Source organism: Peromyscus leucopus, chromosome 6, assembly GCF_004664715.2.
Source record: "Peromyscus leucopus breed LL Stock chromosome 6, UCI_PerLeu_2.1, whole genome shotgun sequence".
Classification (NCBI taxonomy): domain Eukaryota; kingdom Metazoa; phylum Chordata; class Mammalia; order Rodentia; family Cricetidae; genus Peromyscus; species Peromyscus leucopus.
This window is the reverse complement of record NC_051068.1, coordinates 103213484-103225693: the sequence shown is the minus strand read 5'-3', so window position 1 is coordinate 103225693 and position 12210 is coordinate 103213484. Positions and strand designations below refer to the sequence as shown.

At 40.1% G+C, this 12210-nt stretch overlaps 1 protein-coding gene across 17 annotated transcripts in view; it reads right to left on the bottom strand.

The window, feature by feature from the left end:
• Window positions 1–12210, bottom strand: part of Col25a1 (collagen type XXV alpha 1 chain) — a 404038-nt gene that overhangs the window by 81189 nt on the left and 310639 nt on the right. The window lies entirely within an intron of this gene.

Sequence of the window (12210 nt, the reverse complement as noted above, 5' to 3'; positions counted from 1 at the left end):
TAATGAGAGGAGTTGCTGGCGATCCTAGAATGTGCTAGAAAAACAGAGAGTAAGTAATTACTAGAATAATTAGTTCCAGTGCGGTTCAAATTTTTACATGCTTGAGAACAAAGTATTCAACTGGATTAATTTTCTTTGTGTAGTCTTTTCACCACTAAGAAAGCTGAAGTGAATTATTAGTAGGGCTAATAGTTAATATGGTTCTAGGTACCATCCAACTAGCATCTGTTGAAAGGATAAGGGTCGCTTGGCAATGATAAACTGTCTTGGTGGAGAACTTTAAAGCGATCTATCAGCTCAGTTAAATAAAGACTAAATCATTAGATTTTTCTTATTAGACATCTGTAAATGTTACTTTAAGTTTATTCTGAAAATACATATCCTTGAACACCTACCTAATCTGCTAATACACATTTGATAAAAAAGCAAAAGTTAAAAAGGCTTTATAAAAATGGTTTACAATGGTGTTGTAAAAGTATTTAAAACAACTAGTCTTACTCATCTTGGTTGTACTGAATGATCAGCTTTTATGAGAAAGGTAATGGCTACTGGGCTAGAGAACATCCCCATTTCAGGAGGATGGTGGTACATACCATCCTTTCTGACCAGAGAGTATTTTCCAAAAGGGAAACAAAATGAAACAAAAACAATAACAAAAAAAGTCCAATCCCTGGGAAGTGCCCAGAAACAAAAGACACCATGTCCCCTTATGATGTTCCCAAGTGGCTCATACTTCTGTCCATCATAATTTAATTTCCATCTATGAAACATTCCCAGTGTCCTTCACCATCTGATTGACCTCTAGACAGCTTTCTTCTTTCCACAGAGAAAAGTAAGGCTGCTCCTTAGTTGATTTCTTAAAGACAATGTTTATCTTAAGAGCAGTTTGGGGTTCCCTACACATTTAATTCATTTTGAGAACTGTTTCCCAAGTAACCTGGGGTCATTTTTTATTTTTTTTTTCAGATTCAAAACCATGTACATTAATGACAAATATTTTTCTTTTCACATTTTATCTATTTATCTCACTATGTGTATGCGTGCATGCACAAGCCACATCATATGTATAGAAGTCAGAGGACAACTTGAGGGAATTGGATCTCTCCTATTATATGAGTTCCCAGTATCAAACTCAGGTCATCAGGCTTGGTAGCAATAACTCTCACCTGTTGAACCTAAGAGGCTGAGTGGAGAGGGAGAGAGAGAGAGAGGGAGAGAGGAGGAGAGAGAGAGAGAGAGAGAGAGAGAGAGAGAGAGAGGGAGAGACAGAGAGACAGAGAGAGACAGAGAGAGAGAAATGGAGAGAGAAACAGAGAGAGAGGGAGAGAGAGCACGAGAGTTTAGAGTTGCTAAAAAGAGAGACAGAAGAGAGACAGACATGCAGAGAGACATAAAAAGAGAGGGGGAAAGAGATTGATTTATATATTCTTCATCATTTGATTCATATATCCCATCTACAAGTGGCTTTCCAGAAGGCACAGAACCCTGAGGTAAATATAGCCTACAGAAAGATATGTGTGTGTAGCTACCAGATAACCCAGGCCTGTGAAGCTTGTGGTGTCTTTCTCCTAGCAGAAAGTATTTCACTCTTGTTCTGGAGTGTAACTGCTGAAGTCTTGACCTGCTGGGAGAAATTCTGCATCCTGCATAAAGTCACATTGTAACTGTTGGGTCTTGCACAGTTTCTTTGGTAAGAGGACAAAATAGTTGACTTCCAATAATGAAGGACATTATGGGGAAGTTTTGATATGCCGTTTGGACATAACAAAGGGCAAGAACTCGGAAACAGAATCTGCCCTGAATGAGGACCATCACTTACTACACAAACAGAAAAGAGCTGCCGAGGCTGCCTTCAAAGACCTAGCGACAGGATGCTCTAAGATCCTAACTCATGGTGTAGTGCACGGAGAGGATACTGCAGGGAACAATGTAAACTGACTTTCAAAGAATAACCATGGTAGCCAGAGCCATTTCAACAAAACATGGTTAAAGCCCTGGATCCGGGAAAAGCTCATGCTGAGATCTGAAGTGGGGAAGGAAAATATCGCTTAGGTGGCTGTGTAATGTTTTCCTCAACATATGAATCCAAGGGACTAAAAGCTGGACTCTCTCTCTCTTGTTCCTATTACTAAAAAGAACCTTCAACAGAAGATGAAACTAAGAAACCAGACTCATAACCTCTCTGTGGGAATGACGTTCACACTGTCCTGTTTCCATAGTCTTTTTTAACTCACAGTTAAATATTTCTAAGCAGCTATCAGCATGTCCCATAGTGTAATGTTATGAGTTTTTATCACCAGGCCACTGGATTTGTTTCTACGAGGCACTCATGATTGTCTTATGAGTAGTTTGATTAGCCTCTATCAGAGTCAGGTGTGACCAGTCTTTCAATTCTGCATTGCTGAATACTCAGGTTGTTTAAAATAAGTATCTGTAAAATACAGTCATATTTTTCTAACAAGTTCTTTAATTATGAAAAAATCCCTGTATTTATTTTGTAGCCACACTGGGAAAATTTTAAGGTACCAACTGCCTGCTTCTAAATGGCTTTCTAAAGGGGCTGAGTTTTCTTCGTATTTTAAATTTTTTACTTTATGTGCCTGAGTGTTTGTGTGCATGTATCTGTGGGCACCATGTGAGTGCCTATACCCACAGAGGCCAGAAGAGGGTGCTATGCACCCCCCCATCTGAGCTACAGATGGATGTAAAACACTACCTCTGTCCACCTATTCCCCCCCTCCCCCCAGCCATAGGGGTGCTGGGAAGCAAACTTCAAAAGCATCAAGTGCTCTTAACTGCTGGGCCATCTCTCCAGTGCCCCCTTTTGTTCTTTTGTAGGCATCCATTCTTTAAAAAAATTATCCACAGCTTTGTCAGAATTAGACATTACAACTTTAGTTATTTTTGTGACTTTTTCCTATTTATTTTTGGTGTGTGTGTGTGAACTAGTCTCAAGGTTGTTGGGCAGCTTACCCATCTCTTTCCTATTTCTAAACACCATGGGCAATCTATGGACAGTAATAAAGTAAAACATTAGGGGACATCTAACCCAAGGGTTTTCTCTACTCTAATAGATTTTTTGTTTGTTTGTTTTTTGTTTTTTGAGACAGGGTTTCTCTGTGTAGCTTTGCGCCTTTTCCTGGAACTCGCTTTGTAGACCAGGCTAGCCTCGAAGTCACAGAGATCCACCTGCCTCTGTGCCTCCCAAGTACTGGGATTAAAGGCGTGCACCACCACAGCCCAGCTCTAATGGAAATTTTAAGGTGATCCCTGGGACATCACTCACTTCCATATTTAAACTGCAGGTAAGCTGAACTGACTTTTCAGGATGGCTGGTCACTTTCATTTTGTTTGAAACTAAATTCTCTTGAGAATGCTACAATAAAAGATCACTCAAGGCTCTTATAATCATATCAGCTACAGCTAGTCAGCTGTAAGGTCAAATCCTGAGGGACAGAAGGGGATACAGTTTTCTCACAGAGGTGAGTGCTGCGGCCAGGAGGTCATTTAGCTGAAATAGTGCTCACCACTACCTCAGTCACAGTGGTTTTCCAGTCTATCAGTGGGAACTGAAAATGAGTCATAGCTTTATGTTTTTAGTATGACATAATTTCACATTCATCATGTTATAACCATTGTTTCCTTTCAAGACTGTACTATTTTGGGGCTGGAGAAATGGCTCAGCAGTTAAGAGCACTGGCTGCTCTTCCAGAGGACATGAGTTCAATTCCCAGCAACCACATAGTGGCTCACAACCATCTATCATCTGATGGCCTCTTCTGACATAAAGGTGTATGTGCAGATAGAGCACTCATACATAAAATAAATAAATAAATATTTAAAAAACATTTAAAAAGACTACTATTTTCATCCAACTAGGAGAAGAATAATACTTTAAGGAACAAAGATCAGGTATTAGATGGAAAGGTGGTAGGTCCAACATGGCCTTGGCTTCTAGAACTGCAAATGGTAGGGGTGTGTGTGTGAGTGGGAGTGTGGGAGTGTGTGTGTGTGTGTGTGTGTGTGTGTGTGTGTGTGTGTGTGTGTGTGTAAGGCTAAAACTAAACATTCTCAGAGTGGGCAAGTAAGTGTCTGAGAGGCAAAGAACAGCAAAGAGTCAGCTGTAAGGTAGAATCAAAGTCACCCATTCCCAATCTTGCTTTTTTTTTGTAATTGAGCAGCTTGTATCCAGAAACTCATTCAATTTACCATGTTTCATTCTTAGCATTAAACATTGGATTAGCGTTAGGGAAGTATCCAGTTGGCTCCAAATATTTCTACGTAAGGTCTAAGACACAGGGCAGATCTCTTGGACTTCTACAGGGCTTAGCGTGTTTTCTATAAAGTGTGGGGCTGGAATCAATGCTCCCTCGTTCCTTATACGATTTAGTATTACTATCATTCCTTGTTGTTGGACCATAGATGTCACCTGTAAATCTTTATTCCTCGGGGATTGGATTAAATTTTGCTTCGAACCCAAATTCCGGAGTGGAAGCTTGGCTGCTCTAGTTCGTATATTTGCACATTATCCCTGATTTCCCCAAATTCAACCGTGTTGGCTAATTCCTCATCCTTAGTCTCTATCAGCTGTCTCCTTCAGGCACTGGTGAGGACCCGCTTGTCACAGGCATGGTCTGTCTTGGTCTCACTGGCTTCTCATTTCTTCCTCTTCCATCTCACTTTCCTCCTCCCTCCCAGACCATCCTGGGAATTCAGCTTCAGTCTGGACCAGTCTGTACCGTTTTTAGCTTCTACTCGACACCCGACACACCTGTTATTTCCATTTGCATTTCCTGGAGGCAGAGAAGCCTTTAGAACATGACGAAAGGAAAACCAGAAAGCTCATCCTGGACAATTAGATTTGGTTCTGCATCAGAGGACTGGGCATCCCTGTAGGGGAGTTTTGTCTCGTTTATCCCATAAGTAAACTTCTCCCATCAAATCAGAGTCTCAGTCCTCTGTGGCAATATGATATTAATTAGTAGAAAAGCAGACAGGTATGCCAGCCAGGAATTAAATACAAATATGCTGCTTTGGATCATTTGTGGACATGGCCCTTAAGCTGATTGAAATAATAACTAAAGAAAACCTAGCAAGCTTAAGGGAAAAAATGATAAACGTCTAAAAATTACAAATATCTAAAGATGTATAATAAGTCACAGTAGATTAATAAATCTCAGCATGGGCTAGTTTTGGAAGAAGTCTGCTCATCAATACTTTAGGTTCCTATGGTGCTAATTCAGAGAGGCATGTGTGCAAAACAATTTGGAAAACAGTACTAGAAGGCAAAGAGATAAGTGTTTAGGAGGTCACCCAACATTTATATGGGTACAATTCACATACAGGAGAGGCATTGTTTGTCTTGAGCATAGTAATGCAATTTGAAGATTTAGTTGGGAGTACATCCCCTATTTACTGCCCACATGATACCTCCCTCTTCCTTTTCCCTACCTTCTCTTTCCCAGCTCTTGGTTCTCACTGGCAAGAGTCTTGGTGATTACATACCAATAGCCAGCCTGTGAGCTCTGCAAGCTGGGCACACTGGGGTCCCCTGTAACTACTCCATTGTTTCCCCCATCCTGTGTGTTCACACTTGGGAATGTGGGCTAGGGAAGAGACCAGTGTGGACACTGGAAACAGGGTCAGGACACATGAGGCAGGCATCCTGGTACCTGGGAAATGATCTTGTAGATAAAAGAGGCTAGAAGGAGGATACTGCTTACCTAACAGAAGCCCTATCCAGAATCTCCTTTTTAAAACAACCTGGAAAAGAGCAAATGTGACCCGAAACCACCCAGAGAGCACACTGCTGCAGAGAGCTTTCTTTCTGCATGTGAAAAAGTTGTTCTTTACACACACTCTTGTGGAAGAGGACGTGAGAAGACAAAATGGCGATCCAGACTAAATGGGTTGTATGCAGTGGAAGAGTTTCTTAGAACTGGGAGAAATCAGCTAAAACATGTTTGTTTTGTTTTTGTTTTTCAGTTTCCCCATGTTACTGAAGTCCTATAAATTAGGCCATCTAGGTTCAGAGAAACTTCTGATTGGACTGACACCATCAGAGGAGTTTCAACAATCAAAGGCAATGATCATCCATCATGTGGGGAATGAGAGGGGGGCCTTGACCTATCCAGTTGTAAGGAGCTCTGTCTATTGGTGCATGTATGGGGGAATGACACTTTACTCCATAGATGCAAATATGACAGAAAAGAGTGAAGCCCCAGCCACCTCCTGACTCAGAGCAGGAAAAAGCGAGAAAGATGAGAGATGAGGGCAAGTGGATCTCAGCTTAAAGCTTCAGACGCCAAAGCCCGCACTGTGCTGGACTTTCCAGCTTATGTGGCTTAAAGAAATGTCTGTATTCTTATAATGGGTACCTGACACTTCTTAGACCAAAGGTTCTCAACCTGTGGGTTGTGACCCCTTTGCACTAGACCGATCCTTTTACAGGGGTCACATATCAGATATATTTGCATTATGATTCATAACACTAGCAAAATTACAGTGATGAAGCAGCAACACAATAATGGCTGGGGGTCACCACACCATGAGAAACTCTGTTAAAGGGTTGTGGCATTAGGAAGGCTGAGAACCACTGTCTTAGACCTTACAGCAGAATATGCCCTTGAAAATCTTTTTCTTCTTAAAATACCCAGCTAAGGTCTTTCTTATAGTGTTGTTCTTTTTAAAAAACTTCATTTTTATCTATTTTTTTGTGTCTTTCACATCCTATATCTTGATCCTATTCATTTCCTTGTCCTTTTGTATATGCCTCTGCCTTTGCAGCCTCCCCACAAAATAAAATAACAATTGAAGAGGGAAAAAGAAAGGGAAAAATCTCACTGTAGAAGCTGTAGTGTGACACAGTGTCACACAGTAACCCTTCTGTCCATACATCTTTACTTGAAATTGTTCATTGCAAAGAGTCATCAGTCTGGTTCGAGGCCTTTGGTTTCTGCTACATTATCGGTGCTGGGCCTTCACTGAGACTCCTCTTGGATATCATGTTGTTGCCCTGTGTCATGGAGATACAGCTTTGGGTCTGCAGAACTGGTCTCTTTCACGTGCTCCACGAGATCATAGATGGGGTAGATGTTGAAGTGGGCCAACTCATAACCCTACTTGTGGGCCTGGGTAGTTGCAGGGTTGGTCAGTCCACCAGCTCCCCCGTGTCTTCACCAGGGTGAGCTCTCCAGCACTGCCCTGGCTAGTTCACCCATGACGAGCAAGGAGCGGGGCCAGTTCTCCTGCTTTCCAATCCTCAGGGTCAGCTCTCCCACACCTACACCTTCAGGGCCAGCTCTACTGTGTTGCCCAGGCAAGGTGCAAGGGCCATTCTCTTGAGTGCTGCAGTTGATGAGGGAGGGGCTTTTACAAATTATATATGCAATATAACAAGCTCTAGTGAGCCAAGATTTCTGTGTTCTCTTCTATAAAATGCACTCTTTTAAAATGAGATGTCAGGTAAATGGGCTTCATAATAACACAATTCATTCAGATACGTCAGTCTGGTCATTCTGTTTTTCAAAACAGCTTGTGAGGAGCTTCTCCTCTCTCCCTTTGCCAATCAATCCCTTAACTGCTTATTCTCCTTTGTTCCAATGTTTCCATCTATGAGACTGACAATTGCATTCAATTTTGGAGTAATATGCTTATATGAAGTCGAAGGGGAGCAGTGGTTTGGAAAAAGGTATCACTCTATAGCAAAGAAGCAGACTACTTTCAATTAGCTTTATATTTTCCTCTAAAGAGATTTAAAATTAATTATATAAAAGACAGGGTTATATTTAGTTTCATTTAACAAGTTGAACCAAATGAGAAGTCAATTCAAGAGTAGAGTGAGCAGTATATGGAATGTTTGAGACGATAAAGCACACTAAAGGATGTAGTGATCTTATGGAAGAATGAGTAATGGGTAAATGAAGATGCTAACAAGGAAGGATGAGTGTTACCATGGTAACTATAGGAACAGTGGTCTTAGGTTCTTAGGATTCTAGTTTTCATAATCTCTAAGAAGACAGGAAATGTAATATATGTAATTTCATTCCCACCGTTAACCAATGCAAGGAGTAAATTATTATAAGATAATTTCCATGAACCATTAACGAATCTGGAATCAGAAATCAGTCATTTCTTTTCCTTACTATTTTTACTTATTGGACAACTATAAAAAGTCACAATTAAATAGCTCACTGGTAAGTTCTGCTACAGGAAACTTTTAGGCTATAGCAAATAGACCTACAACATAATGAAATCCTTCAAGAATTTAATTCAAAGTTGGGAGTTGCTAGAGACAGAATCTTAGCTGCACACATGACAAGCATACATTTATTGCTGACCTACATCTTCAGGCCTAATCCTTCTTTTAAAAAGATTGAAACAAGAAAGACATTGTGTTTAATGGTTACATTGACTGAATCAAGCACAAAATATTGGGTTCACTGTGTGGTTTAATTGTGTAGACTTGAGTCAATGGTTTGACCTTTGCAAGCCTGGAAGCTTCCATTTATCTGTTCTCTAAATATACTTACAATAAAAAATGCCATTAGAAGTATTTTGTGAAGACGAATGTCAGCTAAGAACTATGAGACTCCTGGGTAAGAGATGAAACAGCATTCCAAATACCATGGCTACAAGCTAATGAAAATTTAATGCCACTTAAAAACCACACAGCTATCCGGGGTAGATTCATTGACGACACATTGGTCTCAATTTTTTACATTATGTTTTAAACTTAAAAAAATATGATCTAAAAAAGCCTTTGAAAACTATAGTGGCTAAGATCATCTATGCTCTTCTTGCTTTGGCAAGGATCCTTATGACCAGAACTCTGAGAAATCCTAGCTTTCACAGCAAAAATAATTTGCTTTTAATCATGCAAACAGTTGACACTCTTTTCTGGTGATAAAGGAAAAGGATTTCGGCTGAGACATACATATGCTGGGCCTTTCATGTACCACTTATCTGTTACTAGATTTCTTTTCATGGCATTTGCACTAATTGCTACTCAAATTATTCTGGCAAAGAGTTTACTGTGCTTGAGCCAAGTAAGGTAAATGTGAAAGAAAAGAAAAATAAGGGGTTTAAAATAACACCTATTGTGAGTATAGATTTTGAAAGAACCGATGTCCAAACATTCTAACAAAACTGTAGAAACTTCCATAAATTCTGCTAAATGCTTCTTCAGTTTAATGATGATACTTTAAGTAGCCACACTTCTCCAGAGAGCACTTCTCCAGGAACAGGGTGTAACTGAGTCCATGGGTTGCATTTGCCTGTGTGCAGGTCAATCATAGCACACAAGTAAAATGTTCACTATAGTTTTGACCAACAGGATCTATACATGAGAATTACAAAACTTATTTTTGTGTTCAACATAACTAGCAGCACCTGTTCATATTTTTGGTAGGGTTTTGTATGGCATCTGACCGGTTTTGGCTCCTGGAAACCAGTGCAAAGTATGAGAAATCAGCTCTCAGAGTAGGGAACAAAAGATGCTAGAAGTCTGTTGAATGGGCAGTGTGACATGATGACAATCTGGGACCTGTGTCATTAGGGGACATGGAGATAAACGGACACAGTCCTTTCTTCTGTGGATAAATCTGCCCCTTGAGGAAAGAATTCTTCCAAGAACACAGGCTGTCACCTCCAGGACTGGAGACGTTAGCCAGTGGTAACTGCACCTATGAAGCCATATGCGATGTGTCCTTTTTCCTGTTCCCCAAGTCCTACCATTCTCTCTACTCATTCTCTCCTGGGTGGGAGGTGGGCTGGGGAGGCCACAGGACTCAGAGGGGAGATTCCAGCTTCCTCTGTGACTCTGTATATTGATTTTCATCCTATGTTGACTTTAAGGGGTTCTTCTCTTTGCTTGAGTCGAAGTGCTGAGACTCCTAAAACACGTGAGTATAACTAGAGATACAGAGCATCTATTAATATCACTGACTTCAGTTACCTTGTCTAGCTAGCACTCTACGGCATCTGTCTTTTATACCAGAGCTATAAGAATGTTGATAGTGTGCCCAGACAAAGACATGGAGCATTCTCTCTCAGGCGAGGAGGTACCATTCTTCTCACTGCACTATCCTGCCCCCCCCCCCCCCAGCTTTTCATAGAGGACCACTTAGTATTCCTTTACAGGTTGATGCCCGAAGGAGCCGGGTTAGATTTTAATACCATGTCACTGTTACGTAAGTCTACTTACTCAGTACAATATAAAGAATTGGAAGACCATAACATAAATACACGTTACTCAGTCTTCACGAGTGATTGCATAGGTGGGCATTACAAATCTTGTTTTATGGGCCACACCACTTACACTGAAGAGTCACTGGCTGGACACTGAGTGCATTGATCCTCCCTTCCATACCACGCTGCAGCCTTCAATGGGCACTGACCTCTATCCATGTGAATATACTGAAAATATCATCAGCATTATTGAAAATAAGTGACAGGTACACAGCAGAATAAGTAAATAAACATTCAGGTTGCTAATCAAAGTGGCCAATATTTAAAATAAAATAAATGTGAAAGTAAGTCATCATCAAGTTTACTGTCTAAAACCAATCATCAATTTTGTCGACCTGAATGGCTTGAAAATATTGTGCTGGGAAATAAAATGTTTTCTTAAAACAGTTTTCTTTTGTCCAGCACAACAGAAAACCATTTTTTTCCCTGTCTAGCTGTTTCCAAATTTTTGATGGCTTAGAAATCACACCCTCCCTTAACTGTAGTCAGAAAATGACTTTCTAGGCATCAAAAATGCTACTTTGGAAAAAGTGGAATTGTAACGTGGAAGAAAACATTTTTGTAAGACAGTTACAGGACACTAAAGTTCTTTCAAGAAATTATGACGTCATTGTAAACTTTCTCCTTAGAAAAAGACATTCTGGAAGTTAAAGACACTCCAACTGTGGAATTATTGCCAACTTTGCTCTTACTGCTGCAGAGACTGGTTGTCTTGGTGAAGACGAACCCCTCTACCCTTATCTTCCTAAAGATGATCGAGCTGCCATGACAATTTTAAGTACTAGTGAGGATTAAAGGATGTTCTATCCACAGTGTCTTAGTTCCAGGTCTATGAAGTAGGAAAAATAACTCTCACTGTCTGTGCTCATACCTTTCAGAAGGCAGATGCTGGCTTCCCACTGTTTTAGAAAAAACACATTTAAAACGCTGCAAAGATATATTGCGATACATAAAGCTGTGACTATTCACTGCTGTTTCCTTGATATGTAATTTAAACTTGGTGACTAGGACAAGAAAATGTCACATTCTTTCTCTTTCTAAGGAAATTGTGCATTTCCTTGTAAAAATTAAAAAAAAAATGAAGTCTTCAAAAGACAGTTTTCAAGTTGTTTTCTCTCAGGTTAAAGGTTTCTATAAATTTTCATGATGGTATTCAAAGTTGGACAAAGGAAAAAAACAAAAACAAAGAAGACAAAGACAAATAAACATTAAGTGTGCATGCAAGTTTGATCTTTACCAATGTCAAAAACATCTCAAGTTATGCGACTTTTAAATCTCCCTTATAGCAAGCACTTTTCAAGGTTTTGATCATGTTCCCCCACCACCACCACCATGATCTACAGTGTTGTAAAAAGAAAGTCAGTCTTCTATCTTTACCAGGATTGAGGAAAGGAGAGAGGAATGTACATTTTACTGAAATATAAATGGGTTCCTGGCATGGGCTGTGGATGAGTACCCAGCATTTGGCTTATGTAATAAAGGTGCTAGGAGCCTTGATCTGGAATATTGATTTTCCTTGGAATTTGAGTAATTCTGAACTGCCTCTTTGAAATACAGATCAATCAAACCGTTAGCATTCCACTAAAATAAAATATAGGAAAAGTTTAATAGTAATGGCAGACACTGTTATAAAGGCTTATTAATACATTTAATCCCTACATGGACCTTTGAGGCAGGAATTGTGATCATTTCCCTCATATGGAGGTAGAAAAGGAGGTGAGAAAATTCAAAGACTTAGGCAGAATCTACACAGCATCTAAGCGCTAGGCTCATATTCTCAGCTACTTTGCAGGTTTAAGAGGTTTTAAGATAAGAGAAGGGAAGGTAGACAAGAGGAAAGGCCTATGCTCAAGTCCGTTCTTTGAGTGAGAGCTGGGATTCTTCTGTGGTTTCAGAACTTGGTCCAGGGTACAGGGCTTTAAAATATTCTGGAAGATGAGTCATGAAATTTTTGAAGGGAGA